We start from the raw sequence: 20,086 nt of genomic DNA, 5'->3' as shown, positions 1-20,086 counted from the left end.
AGAGCCATGTGTGAGACATTATACAAGTGCTATCACTGGCTGACAAGCACATTAACTTTGACATGTAAAACCAGTGTAGTGCCCTTTTAACCAGGTGTGCTGTTTAACTGAGTGAATGCCAGATTCCCTGACACCATACCTGCATTAGAAACACACAATATTCAGTGCTTATTGTACTGTATTTACAGCAGTGATTCACATGGATGAATACAAACAGATGCAGGACACATCAGTCCAAGAGGTTACAACTACCTCTGCGATTGGCTGTGAATTAGACTATCTGCATTATAACTTCAGAAGACTATGGGAAGAACATGCTCTTCTCCACTATGTGTAACAGAGTGATGAATTTTCTAAAACCACATAAAAAGTCATAGGCAAATCCATCCTGTGAGTGCTGTTCTGCTGGTAATTTTTACATTTGTTACAGGCCTTTTGAGTCATTTCTATGAAGAAACTTAAATAGAAACTCAAGTAATAGTATTAGTTTTCCTTTTTCCTCCTGCAAATAACGAGTAGCCGTTATACCTTCTGTCTGCTGAATAGCTTCAACATGTAATTATACACAATTACACTACATTTGTTTGGCATGAGCTTTTGTCGAAAGGTTCTTCTAATAAGTGCACATGCTTGACATCTCTTCACCACCTAAATTTATTCACTCCTTGTAAAGTGGTGACTGCAGAGATGATGGGCTTCTTGAAGGTGTTCAAAACCAACCAAGTTTGGCTCCTGATGCAAAACTTCAGAGTTCCCACTGAGGTTAGGGGATTTATAAAAGAAAATGTCTGTATTGAGGCTGTGAGGAGTTTGTACGATTTAAACTTGAACTGACATTCAGTTTGTCAGATAACTTAATACAGTCACTGGAGATCTCAATATCTGAAAGGTTTTGGATTAATGAAATCTGAAGAATTCCCATATACAAGCTGCTTGCACTTGTTTATCTTCTATATTTACATTTGCATTATAGCCATAGAGTTCATGATCTTATATAGACTATTTCAAACATTTTGCCAAACTTGCATTCCAAATAGACTCTAGACTCAACAATATCATTTCTTGAGTGACTAAACAAGAAAGAATAAAGTTATATATGTAGACTCATGCAAGTTCTACATTAAACCAAACATTTCCTAGCTCAAAAATGCACATATAAGACAAAACAATACTTAGACTTAATAGTTATTTCTAGATCAAACAATACCTGAAATAAACAGTACTATTTATAGATGTAACACTACAATTTACGAAGTAATTAATTATACATATGCATCCATGAAAGTACCTTTACCAGAAGCAATAACTTGACCAAAACGCAAGGATTTTAAAAAGTGAGGTGATGCTCCCCAACAGTGAATTCATTACATTTCTCCAAAAGGGGTCTGCTGATGTGAAAGTTAATAACTAACTGACCAAGATCCAGTGGGCTCCAAACACTGATGTGAAATATAGACCTGAATATTGATGTAATTTAATGAAGATCCAGTAGAGATGAAATGTCGGTGTGAAAATTACCAAGGACCCAGGAAGATTAACTGCAGGGGTAACACACAATATAAAGAGCTTAACATTACACAGTTATTTCTGAGGTCAGTGCACAGAATAACTGCTGCTAAATTATAGCGACACATTCTAACAAAAATTCATAACATTTGAAATATTAATTGCTCAATTACCTATATATTTCAAAAGATAAAGCATAGTAGCCTCGTACATGCAGTGATTGGGTCTGAGCACTGTATAAAATGGCTTAAGCTGCACTCAGGTCAGCGTGAGATTTGTCCTGTGCTGGGAACTGATGCATTTCCAGGGCAGAGCTGGCTTCTACGAAAGTTTCTACAGAAACTTCTCTGTTGTAACTTCAACGGCAGATTTATTGAAAAGAGGGGTGAAGTTTGTGCCAGCCTGTCAAAGAGCTTTAGAAAATATTGAAAATGTTCGTGTTGCTTCTCCAGTATCCAGCCGCTGTTCAGACTGAAATCAGTCCTGTGTTAAAATAATGGAAGGCACTGCATTTGTGGGGTCACGTTTGAGTAACAGATCTGTGAATTGGATGTTTCTCAGATGTCAAAACATTGCACAGTAGTTCATCATATTCTCAGGCAGGATTTTACAACTGTAGACAGTTATCAATTGTAACATGATTTCATTTGGAGTCACAATATTGAAACAGCAGTAGAAATACAGACACAATACAATGTAATCCACCAGGAATGTACACTGTGGCCACTGCAGTACCTTGCCAAATAAGCAGCAGCTAAATCAAGCAAAATTGACTTTCTAAAATGGACATCCACCATCTTAACAGATAAATAGATGTATTTTGTTAATGTTTTGCTTGTCTTACAGATGGCTAATGCTCCACATTATTATCTGTGTACTGTGTTATCTGTGGACTATCTGTGTACAAATTACAAATTATGGCAATTTGTCACAAAGTTGTGCATTACAACAAATGCAAAACTGCATGCTAAGCTTAGTCCACATAGAGGAGAAACATGAGCTACTCAGAATGATTGAAATTTTGAACGGCTACTGTTCCTTGATGCAACTATGTATCAGCTGAGGTGGACCACATGAAACAGTCAAAAGGGAAAGGGAGTAAATGGACCAATACTTGAGATTGTTCTGTCGGTTTTCTGAGGTAGAGAATGAATTGTTAAGTTCAACCCTGATGATGTCATATCTTAGTGTGGGCATTAAGACTACAAACAAACTTGTAACAAAAGCTCAGATGAAGTGTGGAGTTTGAAAGATGTGTTTACCAGGCAGAGAGGGGACTAATGAAAGGTTTTTATAGCTGAATTATGGTTAATGTAGGATCCAGTGCTTTTGGGGTTTGACCCACAATAATGTATCAAATGACTACAGGTAATGTAACAGGTGTTGTGTATAGACACAAAACTACAGAGAATTATTATTCCAGCTGTACTGAGAACTGGATCACTTTTCAGAGCATTGTTTTAGCTCACTGTGTGATTCAAGTTCACTGCTGTGATCAACCCCCTTTTCCTATGCAATTGAGATCCGATAAACCCACTGTACACTACACCTACCCAGCAAGAGATGATACAGCTATTTTTAGGAGTTGGTGCACTGTAAAATGTGATTTTGCCTGTTTGTTATTTTAACATATTATCCTATGTCAGTAGGACAAATGATTACTGAGGTTGTTATAATAACATGAAATTCTAAGTTAAAAACGTTTCAACTACAAAATAAATGCTAAATTGAAAATCCAGGTCCAACTGAATTAGTAATGTGTGTCAACCTGATTTTGGAGACAGTGCCCTTTTTCACTGCATGAAAAGTACCATTTCCGTCAATCATAGTCACTGTATATTGCCATGGAAGTTCTCTCTCAGCCCCTGTGACTGTGAGGTGTTAAAATGCAAATGTAAATGCTGCAAGCTATACAAATGCAAATTGGGATTGTGTGTGTGTGTGTGTGTGTGTGTGTGTGTGTGTGTGTGTGTGTGTGTGTGTGTGCGTGTGTGTGTGTGTGTGTGTTCACAAAGATTTTTTTTTCATGAGGATTTAAAAGTGTGTTTAAATAATTGTATAGGTTACATACAGGATAAGTGTCCTGACTCTCAAAAGCCTTTCATTTTCCACTTAAATTGCTAAATCAAATTGTGTTTTTTTTCTTATAGCCAAACCCATTTCACAGTTCAAACAAGGCTGTCTTCTTATTATATTATTGTTACCTTATAGACACAAGAATACATCCATTCCAGACCCGAAGAGGCTCTGATTTGAATTTACAACATATTTATTTTAACAAGCAAAGCCGGCCGGCCATTGGCCCCATTCTCTGTGTCAGCTGTCTGTCGTTAACGCTAACCTACCGCAGCTGCATCTTCTAAGTAATGCCGCTAGTGGGGATTGAGGAAGTGATGGCGCTGCGACTGCGCAGTGCAACCTGATGCAGCCGCTGAAGTGAGACACAGGAAACAGAAATAATAATAACGCAACTAAACAAGATGAAATAACGTTAGAACATTTCAGCTCGTCTCGCTTTCATCCCGCTGTTATGTGCTGGATTGTCTCAGGGGCATCTTTGCACAGCCTGCGCCTGGGGTCTTGTCTGCTGTGGTAGATCCCGGCCTCTATTGACCTTGTGTTCAAGGCTTGCTCTTGTGCAGCCATGATCAGTGCCTCTGTGCTGTCTTTCAGTCCAGCCTTTTCCAGTCACTGGTATGCTTTCGCTATGACAGCCACTTCCGCAAGCTGTCAGTGGTACATGCTATGCAGGGGCTTGTCTGTCCATGCCAACCCTTCTGGCTCCTCCTTACTGGGCTTCTGCTGCCTGAGGGATTGGCTATGGCTGATCTCTGTGTTGCCTCCTCATGATTGCCGTTTGCCTGTGGGATCCCTAGGTATTTGTAGCTGTCTTGAACATCTGCTATGTTGCCTTCAAGTAGTTCAACCCCTTCAGTGGCGATCATCTTCCCTCTTCTGCACACCATCCATCCACACTTATCCAGTCAGAATGACATCCCAATGTCATTGCTGTACATCCTGGTGAGGTGAGTGAGGGAGTCAATGTCATGCTCACTCTTGGCAGACAGCTTGATGTCATCCATGTAGCTGATTGTTGTCCCACTTTGGAGCAGCAGGGACAGTGCATCTCCTTGGTATATACCACATTTGATGCTCACTTTTGCAATTGGCTGTGAGTTGGCTTCCAGAGTTGTCTTCCACAACCCCATCCATTTCTTGATGAAGACTCTAAGTGTCTTGTCGATCTTATACAGGTCTAGGCACTCCAGTATCCATGTGTGTGGCATCGAGTCATAGGCCTTCTTGTAGTCATTCCAGGCAGTGCACAGGTTGGATCCATCCACAACAACAACAACACATATGTGTGTGTGTGTGTGTGTGTGTGTGTGTGTGTGTGTGTGTGTGTGTGTGTGTGTGTGTGTGTGGCGTATGGATCAAGGGATGATGGGATGAAGAGATGAAGAGATGAGGGTGTTAGGGAAAGAAGGGTGAGATATGAGTAGAGAATTCCAGATTTTGGACAGATCGATGGAGGAGTGCAGTGTTGGGCTGGTATCAGCTGGTGGTGGTGGGGCACTGAGGGGAGCCACTTAGTTCCTCCAAAAGAACCTCAACAGGAAAGTTATGTATAGACATTTCTGATGTCCCTTAGTGCAGATGGAGAAGACCACTGACCGGGAACTTTAATGATGTGTTCAGGGATTCACTGCCTAGAAGCAGTGGAGGTGGCTCAGATGTGGAAGGAATGTTCACAATATAGCTCATGGGGTATTCCAGGCCTCCATAAGATTTGGCAAAAGTAGTGGTCAGACCACAGGTGTATCTCTGAGACAAATACGTGGCCTTGGGGGGAAGCTTGACTGGCTAGTCTTAAGTTTTAATAACGGATATGTTTGTATTGATTTAGGAGTGAATCTAGTCGAAAGAGGTAGATGGATTGAGGATGAACAGACTTGTTGGTCTTGTTGCATTTGAGGTGGTAAATGAGAGTGTCAGAAGAATGAATGAAGATGTCAGACAGGGTTGTAAATTGAGATGCATGGTAGTTGAGAGTAACACCAGTGAATTCTGAGCAATTGAGGGTAAAAAAGGGGCTGTGACAGTGTGAACATTTTCTAGGAGATGCACGGCATGCATGAGTTTATAATTATCTATCAAGATCCAACAGAGTGCTTCAGACTAACATTTAAGTATTTTTGTGCTGCTCTTACACCTCTAGGTCAGATGCACTGAAAAGTAATCTGCAACCTTTCAGAGAACACCAGAAAGATGCCTAGTCATTGTGGATGGGAAGGACTTTGGAAGAGCTGGTGATGCCTGCCTTCAACAACTAGGTTCTTTGGCCTGCAAGGCAAATGGAGGAGTGGGCAGGATTGATTGTTGAATACTGCATGGAAAGGTCCAGGCTAAGAATTAGCATTGAAGCTTGGGACGGTGGGGCTGTGGAGGGATGACAGGTCTATGATGAGAATCTTTTTTTGTGAATATTTTCTACTAGCTACACCATTTGGACAGATTCTGAATGGAACAAACATGAGTAAAACCTTGTATGAGGAAATTAATAAAATGACAGTCAGTGATTCTTTAAGGCAGCCTTGCTTCTGAATTATGTTAATTTAGGTACTGAAAATTTAGACTAAGAGGGCAACTTGGTCTGCCAAGGGCTCAGAGTTATTGCATACCATTGTCAAGCACCTTTGGGAAGAGGGCTAAGGTCGAGGTTTAAGCTTTTTTAGGGGTGACAGACAGACGGTAATGGCCAGTGACACTACCATTGATATCTGCCGTGGGAGTGGTCTGACCAGCTGTAATGACTGCTATTGAGGTAGGAGGCATAAGAAGGTGGGATAGGGAAGGTAGAAGCAAGGGGAAGAGGAAAGGATGCATGAGCTCCAGTTGTTTGTGATGCTTCGGGAAAAATATGGTTAGAATGAGATAGCTCTGAAGCAGGAAGAACTTCAACAGGGTTAGATACAACCTGGCCATCTGAGAGGGCTCATATGGCTTCTTTGGTACGGACAGAAGTGCTCTGGACATGGAGAGGAAGAGTGGTGTTTTCCTGCAAGTCCTTGAGTAGTTTAAACAGATTGCGCACTCTTCAAAAAAGCAACTGTCCATTGCATATGTTTGCAGCTGAAGGGAAGTTGGAGTGGTGGCAAAATGAAGGCAAATCTGGTGCACCTGGACCTCAAGAGAGAGAGAGGCATCTTCGAGGGGCATCATCCCCATCATCAGAGGCTGACAACGAGATCTTCCCCTGGAGTCTCTGGAAGGCGAGGGACCAACAATGTCAGAGTTGTTGGAGACTGAAAGCTGGAAGTGCCAGGGAACATGGGTTGCCAAGTTTCCAGGAGGGAATCGATGTTGGGAGATGCAGGGGAATTTGGGAAGAATTGGCTTCATACAGATCACTGTTTGAAGGGTTGAGAAGTAGCTCCTAGTAATGTAACTGATTTTTCTGTAGTACTCATCTGTCATAGGTCATGCAACAGCTGAGAAATAAGGGATCAGGTGATCTTAAATACCTTTCTGCAGAAATAGGTTTTTCTCAAGGCATACACTTAAAAATTAAAAATAAAGTAAACCAAAATGCTTCACTAAAAGCCATGACAAAACAACGTCACTCCACTCTGTGGTTACATGTGTTTGGGGCAGCAGCAAAGAAAGTAAACACAGGGAAAATGTCCCACAGGCCCTATTAGCACAAATATCAAGAAGACATCATTGGTCATTTGTCCAGGTCAGACCTCAAATCATTCTCCACCTAGCTGTTTGCAACTGTTGATTTTGCACAGCCATATCCCAGAATGCAATACACAACTGCTCCATTCAACTCAAACTTGCAGAGAATACCTTGTAGTTGGGTCAGATTGAGGTCAGATCACAGTAGCAATATGAACAAACTGCTCCAGAATTCACTCGGGACTGGACTGAGACCAGGTCCACATCTGACCAGTTCCAGATCTCCCCAAATGAATGATACCAAGTGGACAATCCAATTCAACTCAACACAGGTTTGAATATGCCCTCTGGAGTCAGCAGTGTGTGAGGTTGACAAGCCTCACTAATGTAGCTTTACCAGTGCGTTACTGCTACATTTAATTACATTTACATTTAATTTAAGCTTTTCTCAGTGGGCAAAACTAATGACTTGACAAGGTGAAGAATCTACCCATGGGCAGTGCAACACAGTTTTCCATAAACACACAGACACACCAACACACATTTGTGCACAATCATGCTGGGCTTGCATTCTGGAAACTACAACCTTATTTGTCATAGATGACCAGTGGAGAGAGAAATCCACGGAAATCCAGCTTTCATGTCAGCTTGTACTCAGCAGCCTGTATTCAGCTGTGTCAGTGTATGTGTGCGTGAGCATAGCACGTGACTTTTGCATGGTGTGTATCCTGTCACAGTACAGTGACTGTGCTGCCAAGAGTAAAACAGCCATTCCTGCAGAGGTGTCTATGCAGTGGAAGAACAACTCCACCTTACAACTGAACCTTACAGCCTTCCTCACTACTTCACTATGCACTCCATTTCTTCTGATTTCTGTTCAGCTTGATTTCACCTGCCTGCCATCAAAACAAGTTAAACAATAAACAAGTCCTGATAATTTTAGTACTGTTAAGATATAATCGACGAATAACGTTAATTATTGGGGCACAGTCTCATCCAACAAGTCCTCGAAATTAAACTCTCTAATCTGGTGCCCATATCAGCAGAACACCATCTATCTGTGCCTTCAAAAACTGTTAGACATAATTTTTTCAAAAGTAAAACCATGTTCTATTCTTATACAGTTATGACGCAGAACTGACGCAGGACTTCATGGACTGGTGCCAGTGGAACTGCCTCCAGATCAACGCAGGGAAAACCAAAGAACTGGTGGTGGATTTCCGCAGACGACCACTCTGCCCCCTGACACCGGTGAACATCCAGGGAACAGACATTGAGATGGTGACATCTTATAAGTACCTGGGTGTTCACCTGAACAATAAACTGGACTGGACTCACAACACAACTGCACTTTACAAGAAAGGCCAGAGCAGACTTTATCTGCTCAAGAGGCTGAGATCATTTGGAGTGCAGGGGGTACTCCTGAAGACCTTTTATGACACTGTGGTGGCATCAGCCATCTTTTATGGAGTGGTCTGCTGGGGGAGCAGCATCTCGACAGCTGACAGGAAGAGACTTGACAAAATGATCAAGAAGGCCAGCTCTGTCCTGGGATGCCCCCTTGATTCATATAGTTTCTGTAGTGTAGTGGTTATCACGTTCGCCTAACACGCGAAAGGTCCCCTGTTTGAAACCGGGCGGAAACATGTTGATATTTTTTCGGGATTTCCCCTTGAGGGACGAATAAAGGAATATTGAATTGACTCAGTGGAGGTGGTAGGTGAGAGGAGGATGATGGCTAAGCTGTCATCCAGGATTGAGAATGACTCCCACCCTCTGCAGGACACTTTAACAGCACTGGAGAGCTCCTTCAGCGACAGACTGCTTCACCCAAAGTGTGTGAAGGAATGCTATCGCAGGTCCTTCCTTCCTGCAGCAGTCAGACTTTACAACCGGCAGTGCTCCCAGTAGACCACACACTCACAAGACTTTCAATATGACTGCACTATAATACACATTAACTGTGTTCATTCATACTGTGAAGATATTGTATCTCAACTTGCAATGCAATATATCAATTCCTATGTGCAATATAGGAAACTATTTACTATCATTACTCCAGTCAGGAGTACTATCATTCAATGTGAAATTTCAGTACTGATGGTTCATATTCATATCATTGTGCAATACCAGTATTGTTTGCTTATATTTCATTACTCCTTGTTTATATTGTTTATATTGTTTGGTTGATATTTAATGTTTAATGTCCTTTTACTGATGCCCTCTATGTTTGCTATCCACTTTTGCTGCTGTAATACCTGAAATGTCCCCACTGTGGGACTAATAAAGGTATATCTTATCTTATCTTATCTTATCTTATCTTATCTTATCTTATCTTATCTTATCTTATCTTATCTTATCTTATCTTATCTTATCTTATCTTAGGTAAGGTCTTTGGTCATCGTGTCAGATCTAATGATCACAGTGCCACAAACTTTTGCCATGTCTTGGTTGGGTGACTGGCAAGACTACACGTATGACCCCTATTAATCACAGAATGTCTTAATTCTTGATCACACACAAGTTCAGAGATCATCAGAGAGGCAGGTGAAGCGACTGTCAGTCAAACTGACACAAGCATTGTGTGTGATGCTGGCTGGCTTGTGTACTGAAAAAACAAACAAACAAACAAAAAAACAGTTATGGATGTGCTACAACATTAAAAGCGAATGCAAGGTATAGATGCTGACCTGATACAATTGGCCACGACACTGGTATTTGGCCGGTTTCAACAAAATCACTTCAAAATCAGGCTAGATTTGTGTAGTCTGATCTCGGCATTAGGGAAAGATCATGGTTTTGGTTCAAATTACTACTTTGTTAAGGATAGGAGACCTTCATTGTCATGGCTACAATAATAACTGCTTGCTTAAGATCAGGAAAGGATTGTGATTATAGTTTAGAAACCAACTCATCTATGTGTAGGAAACAGGAAATAAACAGCAGCCTGTCATGTTAAAGTCTGTTTTGTTGTCCCATCCATCCATTCAGAACTCCACACTGGGATGGGTCTGAACCCATACCCCACCCTATCTTGGCCCAGACCTATGATCAAAAATTTATTAAGAATTTTTTTCATTTTGATGGAGCATTTCTATTTTAACTGGTGCAGCTTTTCTAGTATTTATTGCACTGGTTTAGTGGCCCAGAAAACTCACAGACCAATTGCATGTTTTGTAAATCATCTCACATGATGCTACTCAGCCAATGAAATCTGTGAAATGGGATGAGCATTTTGACTTGAGTCAGTGAGCCAGCTAGATTACACACACGGAGAGACAAGGCGAGTGGTCTCAGAGGAAAGACATTTCATGTGGCATACTCTAAAAACAGAAAAGCAGACAGCAACAACAAAGCTTTTAATCAGGAATGGACAGACTCTGACATGTTCATTCTTCTCATGGGCATTTCAAAACCATATGTTCCATCTTTTGAGCAAACCTACTCAAATCTGAACTGAAGTCACAGAAATTGAATGATCTAAGAACCTAATGTGATCGATCCACCAGAAATGTGTGTAAAGTTGCTTGGATTTTGATTTAGCATAATAAAACATTTACTGAGAGGTGGTTTGTCGAGGAGGCCTTCAGCTGATATCTTACTTCTTTTTGTGAAAAGCTCTTTTGTGTTTTTTATTTTTAAACCCATCCCTTATTTCACTTGTAATGAAAAAAATACATTCATTTGTTAATAGGGTCCTTCCAGATATAAGAGGAAAACCAAGAGAAAAGGGGGTATTAAAACTGTTCACTTAGTTAAGACGTGATTTATCATAAAATTGGATGAGACTGCTGTGCCTCTGGTTAAATATGAAAAGTGACAATAAATACTGTTCAAATATTGAATTGTACTATCTTTATTTCTTTTCATTTGTCAGTCAGTTGTGACCACATGCAGACAGGGATACAACTACAAGATTACTTCAATACACAGTATATGGAATGTGATGCATAATGCAAGCTAGACATTATGATGTTCTGGGCCTTGCTTGAGAAAAATTTCTCTACATCTTTGAATTTTAATCGAATGCTTCTGCCCCAAAAGAACATTACACCACTTCCTTGTTTGGTCTTACAGCTACTAGAGGTCTTTTCCCAAAATGATCTATGCTCACAGTTAAGCAAATTTAAGGCACTGTTATGAACCACTCAGTACCAAGGTTTAGCTCTATAACTACAATCCAATTACACCATTGACCAGAGTGCATATTGTGGTAAGTGCAGATTAACCATTTATGACGTGACTTTGCACTGACAATAATGTAACTGATACAAATCTGAATGCTTGGTGTTTAGATCTTAGCTTACCACATCAACAACTTGACTAAAACTTCATTTTTTCACCTTAGAAACATTGCTAAAGTATGACCATTTCTAAACAAAAAAGATGCTGAAAACTCATCCGTGCTTTTATTTCAAGCCAACTTGATTGCTGTAACACACTATTTACTGGCCTCCTGCAATAAAGACTGAGAGACTTCAGCACATTCAAAGCTCTGCAGCTTAGCTATTAACCAGAACCAAGAGGAGAGAGCACATTAGTCCAGTTTTAGCTGCTCTGCACTGGCTGACCATTTTGAATTTATTTGAAGGTCCTCCTCATATACAAAGCCTTAATGGACTAGGACCAAGCTACATACTAACTCCCTTGTTTATTATGTGCCTTCAAGAACACTGTGATCATCTGCTGCTGGTTTACTGGACATTTCCAGCAGCAGTTGTCCATTGCACCCCAAAGCTCTAGAACACACTACCTACAGATATGAGGGAAGCAGCTAATAGAATATTTTCAAAAGCAAGCTGTAATGGGAATTCTTACTATTCATCTTCTCTGCTCCTCAGTCGTGAACCAAATGATTTCGTCTTTTCTTTACTCAGTCGTAAGCATTCACTACCTTAAAGCCAAATGACTAACAATGCCATTTGATTAGGTGTATGTACTGTATGTGTTGATCTGCTGACCATGACACCACGGATGTACTCATCTACTGATTAAGGGAACATCCTGCATGAGCAAAGCAGCTGATTGATCATTGTCCTGACTGAACAACACATTATGACATGCCTATTGTGCTGACATTGTTCTGATGGTAATGTCATCCGATTTACAAGATAAAGTATTGTATATAACCTGACAACTTCCCCTGTTCTGGGCTCTCTTCTTGCGTCTCACTCGAGGCAGCAAGGATGAGTCTGTCTGCAGGCGTAAGAATAAACTCCCAGAAAGACAACAAACGACTTTGTGCTTTTTAACACATAATTGCCAGAACAAAGCTAAAAGCTTCACTTTAGCCTTTCACTAGGTATGACTTCCGAATACATGTCAGAAACTTTTGTGCATTGCCTCGCGCTTACATACTGCTTTTAAAATGTTGTCTTGTTTCATGGATTGTCTTTATTCCATCTTATTTCACATTCACTTTTTATCTGTTTTTATTCTACTTTATCTTTACCTAGATTTTAATATTTCATTGTGTGATTTTATGCATTGTCCACATTTTTGATTACATCCCTAATTTTATCAAGCTATATTAAAAGCTATTTGTAAATTTGTGTTTTATTAGCTTTCAACCATTATGCCATGTATGAAGTAGCTAACTAAGCAAATCAGGTAAATTACCTTAATGATATACAGATACACAGTCAAGGCATTATAATGACTGTAGTTTCTTAAGGTGGGTTGCAAGCCAAAATTTTAGACCATGAATTTCATAAAAGGGATTTTAAATAGATATTAAACAAATAGTATTGTTTACGTAATGGATTACTAGATAGTACCAAAACATGTAAAATCCGACACATCAGTTTGGCTGGAATTGTTGCACACTGTAACACACTGAGTAAAAGGTGTTATAGTTGTGTGCTTGCTGTGTGTCTTATGTGGATAAAAGCAAAAATTGAAAAACAAAACAAAACAAAACAAAACAAAAAAACCCCAAAAAAATGTTGGTTTGTTCTAATTAAAATGTTTCTTTTGTGATAATGATTTAATAATGATATAATAATAATAATAATAATAATATAGTAAAGTGTGTGTGTGTGTGTGTGTGTGTGTGTGTGTATGTGTGTGTGTGTGTGTGTGTGTGTGTGTGTATATATATATATATATATTTGTTTTTGCTCTCTCAACCTCCTGACCAACTGTAGACTTTCTGTGCTGGATGCACTTCAGTGTGAAGGAGAATTACGCTGGTTTTAGGACAAGCATTGCAACAGATGCCATGTGCAAACACATCTTTATTGTGTGACTTGTTTGCCTGTTAGATGTAATTGGTAATTGATTAGATGTGCATGTGTGTAGTTGTAATTCCTTTAGCCCAAGCAGACCAGCTTGAGCTAAACCAGACTCCAGCTCTGTCATAATCTTCTAAACCTGCCTTCCACAGATTCAATCAAAGGTTTTAGCACTAAAACTCTGACACAAACTCTAAGTGGCGTAAGGTCATGTGATTCCCTCTGTGCCCTCCTTCACACAGCCCTGCCTCCTCCTGTGATAATCAAGCTGTGACCCTGCTATTTGCACCAACAGCAGATTAATCAGGAGCCTCTGGGCGCAAGTCTTCTTTGGCTGGGCATGAGTGAAGCCAAGCTTACTCAGCCTATTCAGACCTTGCACGTGTCCTCCTCCATGTCTGTAGTTTGTTTGTAAAACTAGGCCCTCCATCCCCGACTAGCATGCATGTATCCTTGAGCAAAAACATTCAGACCAGGATCAGTATCCAAATGAAAACTTGAATCACTGCTTTCATTTGGCGGTCGAACGTTTTGTGTTTGAGGTTCAACATACTGTCAAACAGTTTATTTATCCAGATTTTCTAAATCACTTTATTTGGATTTGTGTTGCTTTTATTTATTTGGATTCCTGAAATGTCAGTTCATAATAAGTCACCGAACAGAAAAAAACTGTGTACATAAAACTGTGATGAGTACAGCAGGGCAAAGAGCTGAAGCATGCCTTAGCTTGGGGGGTTTGTTTCTAACTCGACTGCTAATTGATCTCAGACCTTTTCTCCAAGTCTCTTTGAATTAACATTTAGTTTGATAAAAACTGTACTTTACCTAAATTATCTTAATCTTAACTGATTTTACACAGTTGGAACATTAAGTGGATCTGTATAGTAGCATCTGATCAAAGCTAATAAGGCAGCTCATTCACATCGTTGTGAATTCAATTTCTGTGCTCCTTCACATGGAACAGGATAACTTTTGTTAAAAGCTGCAGAATAAAACAAAGTGGAGCCATTCACCTAATGTACTATGACATTACTCAGTCGCACAGTTTTGGTGAATTAAGCAGAGATGGCACAGGGAAGAAAATGTACTAATGTATGAGCAGGAGGTCAGTGTGATACAGACTTTATCCACAATCTATGAGTTCCAGAAAAAAAAGTATCTTCCAATCACCTCATGTGGTTCCATGATAATTGGGCACACTGATTGCAAGATTGAGGTTTTAAGATATCAGAATAAGGTATCTTCACAGGACAAATGTGATAAAAGCAAGAAGTAAAAAACAAAACAAAACAAAACAAAAAACTCCATGATAAACACATTTGTGTCTTTCATTCAAATTATCTGTCAGTTCTCCAGTTCTTTTCATCATGGAGCCACTTCCATGTTTCAGCCCCACAGACAGCTCCCAGCTGATCATACTGTGCCTGGCTCCAGCACTTTACTATTCCAATCTTGGTTACTAATGTGTTCGTAAAACCCTTTTCAGATATGCTCCTCTTTACATTTTTGCAATGGCAATTTTACATGTTGATCACATGTCTGAATAAGCGTCTGTAACACTTTTACATAAATGTCACCAAGGCAGTCTTACTAAGTTGACCAAGTAATATTTCTGTAACACTTTCAGCAGTATAAACTGAATGTCATTATGTTTATCCTAACAGCTGCACTGTCATGAAATTATCACTCAATTGTCATGTTCTATGCAAAACTAAACATATACATACACACATCTGTTTAATAAAGCATAACACTGAATAAACCTGTGTGACGTTTAGGACATTCCTCTTGCATGTGATCATTCTCTATATAAGCTTTTCTGCCTTGCGGATATGTAGCACAAAGGTTAAAAACTTGTCAAAATAATCATCTACCAGCAAGCACTCTATATTTCACATTTTCAGTCAAATTCTAAACACAAATTAATAACACAAATTCAAATAGGAATTTCTTGTTGATCTCTGCTTTGTCACTGCCTGACTTTAAAATAGGCAGCAGAATAAATACATAGCTGTGTCTTTCCTCAACCTTTTTAATACTGTTGTCACTATCAACAAGCTCTCTGTAGCTGCTGTAGTGCTGACATGTAGTTGCAGTTTTGAGGAGGCATAGCTAAGATATCTGCATGAGCAGGTTTAATGCACAACTTGTAAAATCAAATTGTATGTTTCTCTCCGTAAAGGTCCTGGTGTATCGAAATAAAACCTCAAAATCTTTAAAAAGCAGACGAAGCTTGTTGAAGCCAGCGATGTCACTGATTCAATGTCTGTGTACATTAATTCTCAGAATCTTTGTAACTGTTGTTGATAAATGTGGACATCATGCAAGAATTACATTATGAGCTTTATAATGCTGTCAGTAAAACTACCAAAAATGAGTCAACACAGGAATATTTGTCTTAAACCTTTTCAAACAAACATACATACATTCATAGCAAGTCAACAGAACATTTGAGCTAATTCACAACAGAATAAATGACTTGTGCTGAAGAACAGTACTTTGTCCTATTTCTGCACATTCAATTTTAATGCAAATTAATTATTTAAGTTGTTTGTTGCAGAAACTACTGTACTTGAGAGTTGTTATTTTTATGTGAGGGTCATTTATCAAAAGGAGAGGAGAGCACTGGAGGTATTGATACACTATTGATGTAGTGGACACTGGCAGAGCTGGAGATCACACAGCTGCTGTGGACAGTAAGAACACTGAGTGCTTGCAATACAGTACGATGTGCCTGGCGTTGATTTTAAAGAGCTGTTAATTGTGGACTGGATCATTATGCTGTGCTTGACCTGAACCTGACAGACTGTTGTTAATTGTGAGACCACAGCAGAAGCTGACTTGTCGCTGAGCCAGGGCGATGGTCACATTGGATCACAGACAGATACGTATGGATTTGTCAGCTGGAAAATGTTGTCAAATTAGTCTGCCTCTCAATTAGAGCCTTTTGCTGCACCTGTGCTACAATGAGAACTCCTGCCCTGAAAACTCTCTGTCTTCCACTTTCTGAAGATCTTCTCAAATAAAACTGTCTCTGTCACCTGAATCAGACCTAAATCATACGCAAGAGAAGGGGAAAGCACATTATATCACAGTGATGAGACTGGTTACATTAGCAGAAATGGTCTCCACAAGAGAACGTGACAAGGCCTCCACAAGGCAAGACAAGGCCTTTCTTGAGAATTATAGACTCAACAACACACAACACCAATACAACACTAGGCAAAGCACATTATGGACAGACATCTTCATCAGACCTCTTGGCAAATAAAGGCTCTGAACACTTAGGATTTAACCAAAACTTCACCAGCCCAAATGTTTCACAAAAAGGAATTGTACATCTTACAATGACTTCACATAATCATGCAAGTACACATGGGCAATACAGTTCACAACCGATGTCCACACACGTCCTACAGATACAACAGACTACAGTCCAGGCTGAACCTCAACAACTACTGGATGCTTTGCTATGAAATTTGCTTCAGACATTCATGTTACCCTCATGATGAACTGCAATAACTTTGGTGATCTTCTGAATTTTCTTCTAGTGTCATCATCAAGCCATTATTAATTGTTCGTCCAATAATTAGGTTTGTGACCAAATACAAGTAAGACTAACTACTAGACATACAAGACACCAGTCTGAGAGCAGATATAAAAATATCTCAAACTAAATAGGATAGTCAAGTTTTTAACTGTGCTGTCTGTTTAATTGCATAGTATATACAGGTATTTATTTTTGGTTTGGATTTGGTGGTACCGTGGCACAAGTGGTAACACTGTCACCTCACAGCTAGAAGGTCCCGGTTCAAATCCTGCTGTGGGCGCTGGTGGCGTGTCCTCCACCATGCCTTCAGTGCCTGCTGCTCGAGGAAAAAGGGGCCTTTCTGTGTGGAGTTTGCATGTTCTCCTGGTGCTCACCTGGGGTGTCCTCCATAAAAATAACCCCACTAAAAACATGCAAGAAGATCACCACCTGACCAATGGTGACGAAAGAGATGGGGTCCCAGGGCGCCAGTTGGATGGCAGCCCACTGCTCCTGGTCTGCCGCAGAGGAAGGCGACCAGGATGGATTAAAGGCAGAGGAAAATTTCACCAAATTGCATGGCGTGTGTTGCATGTATGTAATTGTGTGACAAATAAAGGGGATTGTCCCTCCAATTCTTCTTCTTCTTGTCCCTCTGATTCTTCTTCATGTACTGTTTTGATAATTACACCCAATTGATTGACAGATTTAACCACAAATCATAATTATATGTGTCACTAGACATGAGCCACTTGTGTCTGAAAAGGAGTCCATGTGTGGAGTTCACCTTGTAAAGTCTTGACCAGGTCATGACCCAGCTAACTGAATAAGCCTGTACCATTGCAGGCGTGGCCAGCAACAGCAGGTAACTTTTAAGCCAGATTTGAAGAACTGAAAAAGGTTTGTATTAAATCATCACCTTAACTCAGTCAACTCAAATCAGGTTAACTAAGTTGTCCACATACAAAGAGAGGAGGCCAGGTTTCTTAAGATCACAGTATTTTTTTTTCTTTTTTTCTGAGCCACGTGATGCTGATATGTTTTGACACCAACAGAAATCCCCCTCTCTCTTTGCCCCTGACCCTCTCTTTACCTCTCGTGCTCACTCTATCTCTCTTTCTGTGCCAGCTGGAGGTCTCAGGCCTCCTGCACAGATAAAGCTGCTGCCAGTCTACTGTGTTAGGCAGGCTGGTGGAGAGCTGCTGGCAACTGAGCCTGCCAAATGGATCACATCAACAGCAGCATCCTGAGAATCTAAAGTTCCTCCTAATACTTTCAGGAATGTCATTTGGAGTTAGCATGGAAACTTATTCAATTACCAAATAATGGGTCTCATGAAGCAACAATCTCTGAAATTTTTCTACATTTTCTCTTTATTTCTTGTTGAAAGACAAAAAAGAGAAGTCAGCTCCAAATGATCTTAACCATCTAAGCCTGCTCTTACCCAGGTGTGCTGAATGGTAAATCTTACTTGAGCATAAATTGGAGGTGCACGGTCGATCGGTTTTCATTAGCATAGGTTACATGCATATATACACTACTGGCACATGCCAAAGAATTGAGAGATGCCGCTAAGAAAAGGCTGTAAAAAGAAGAACTTCAGCAATAATGAAATCAACTGACTGTCTCTACTGTTCCAGCAGTCTATCCTCCAATAGTATATTATGCCTGTCCTAATATGCATGACCCTGCTATCACATCAAATGCACAGGTGTGATATTCTTTACAGAGCAAGTCCATTATTTTCAATATAGAGTGTCACCCCCGCTGTCCAGAACAGTCATATAAACCACAGCGGCATACACTGACTTGACGCATACCTGCTAACACTGGGATTTGCCCTGGGCCTCCCAGCCACCCTTACCACATGTCCATTAAATTTAGACAAGGCTACACACAGTTAATCCTAAAATCAACACTGGACAACCACTTGCATTATAATATCAGAACAACAAAGATGAGTTCCTACATTAAGAGGTAGCTGTGGCTCAGGAGGTAGAGTGGTCATCCACTTATCAGAGGGGTCATCAGTTCCATCCCTGGCCCCTACATGCTGAAGCATCCTTGGGCAAGATAATGAACTCCAAAATACCCCCACTACTGTGCAATCTGCATGTGAATGGTTACCTGCCCATCAACAGCAGGTGGCAACTTGCTACCAATGTATGACTGTGTATGTGAATGGGTGAATGCTGGCTCATGTTGTGGAAGCTCTTTCAATGGTCAGTAAGACTAGAAAAGTGCTATATAAATACAGCTCATTTACCATTTAAGTAAGTGACTACAGTTAGGTGGTCAGATTCAGATACCTGGTTGACAGTGAAACGCTGTGAACATATCTGCATTATTTAAATGAAAAGACAAAAGGGCAGATACATTCACCAATTAATTTATTTTTATATGTATTAATTGAAGAATATGTGCACATCACTTACTCATTATTCTTCATTTGTGATTTTGAGAGAGGCTACTGGTAAATGAGACAACTGCCTAAAGAAAATGATTATGACAATGGATGGCAGAGATAGTATAAACGCAGTCATTGGTAAAGCAGGTTTCTGCACCTCTTTGGTTGCTTATTACTTGGCAGATATGTCGATTTTCCCTCTGTGACACGTTTAAATCTGTGTGGCTTACTTTACAGAAAGCATGACCTTGACTGATGTTGCTCTTCATTACATACGGTTAAGTCTCCTCCCATTTGGTGAGATACTTGCACAAAATTGTGCTCCATCCATCTCACCTACACTTATATTCATCTTCTTCTTGTTTTACTGGCCTGTGCTGTTTGATTGAATGCCTGTATTTTAAACCTCCTACTACATACTACCGACGAGCACCGTACGTAGAATGTACCACATTCTGTTTTTTATAGTAGTATGCAGTACAACAATGTTAATTCCATTTATTTTGCAGTAATCTCAGCTAGGCTTAGCCTGTTTCCAGTTTTGGAAAGCATAAGTGAAAATGAGCACAAAATGTGGACTTTCATGATTATCTAAAACTTTTACCTGAGAGAAAGCTGATGTCTATATTTGTTTGTGTTTTGTTTGCAATGTCTTTGCCAAGAAACATGACAAACTGCTTATTTGTCCACAACCAATCATATCATGTCATCTTTCGCAACCTGTGTGGT

General features: G+C 40.0%; 1 protein-coding gene and 1 non-coding gene across 2 annotated transcripts in view; one reads left to right on the top strand and one right to left on the bottom strand.

Annotated features, from left to right (window-relative positions):
• Positions 1-20,086, bottom strand: part of LOC139338462 (cadherin-12-like) — a 112,483-nt gene that overhangs the window by 60,557 nt on the left and 31,840 nt on the right. The window lies entirely within an intron of this gene.
• On the top strand, positions 8,762-8,834 carry trnav-aac (transfer RNA valine (anticodon AAC)). The gene has a single exon. It is a non-coding gene; the product is annotated as a tRNA-Val (tRNA).

Source organism: Chaetodon trifascialis, chromosome 11 (genome assembly GCF_039877785.1).
Source record: "Chaetodon trifascialis isolate fChaTrf1 chromosome 11, fChaTrf1.hap1, whole genome shotgun sequence".
NCBI classification, from domain to species: Eukaryota; Metazoa; Chordata; class Actinopteri; order Chaetodontiformes; family Chaetodontidae; genus Chaetodon; species Chaetodon trifascialis.
This window is presented reverse-complemented; position numbering and strand designations above follow the sequence as displayed.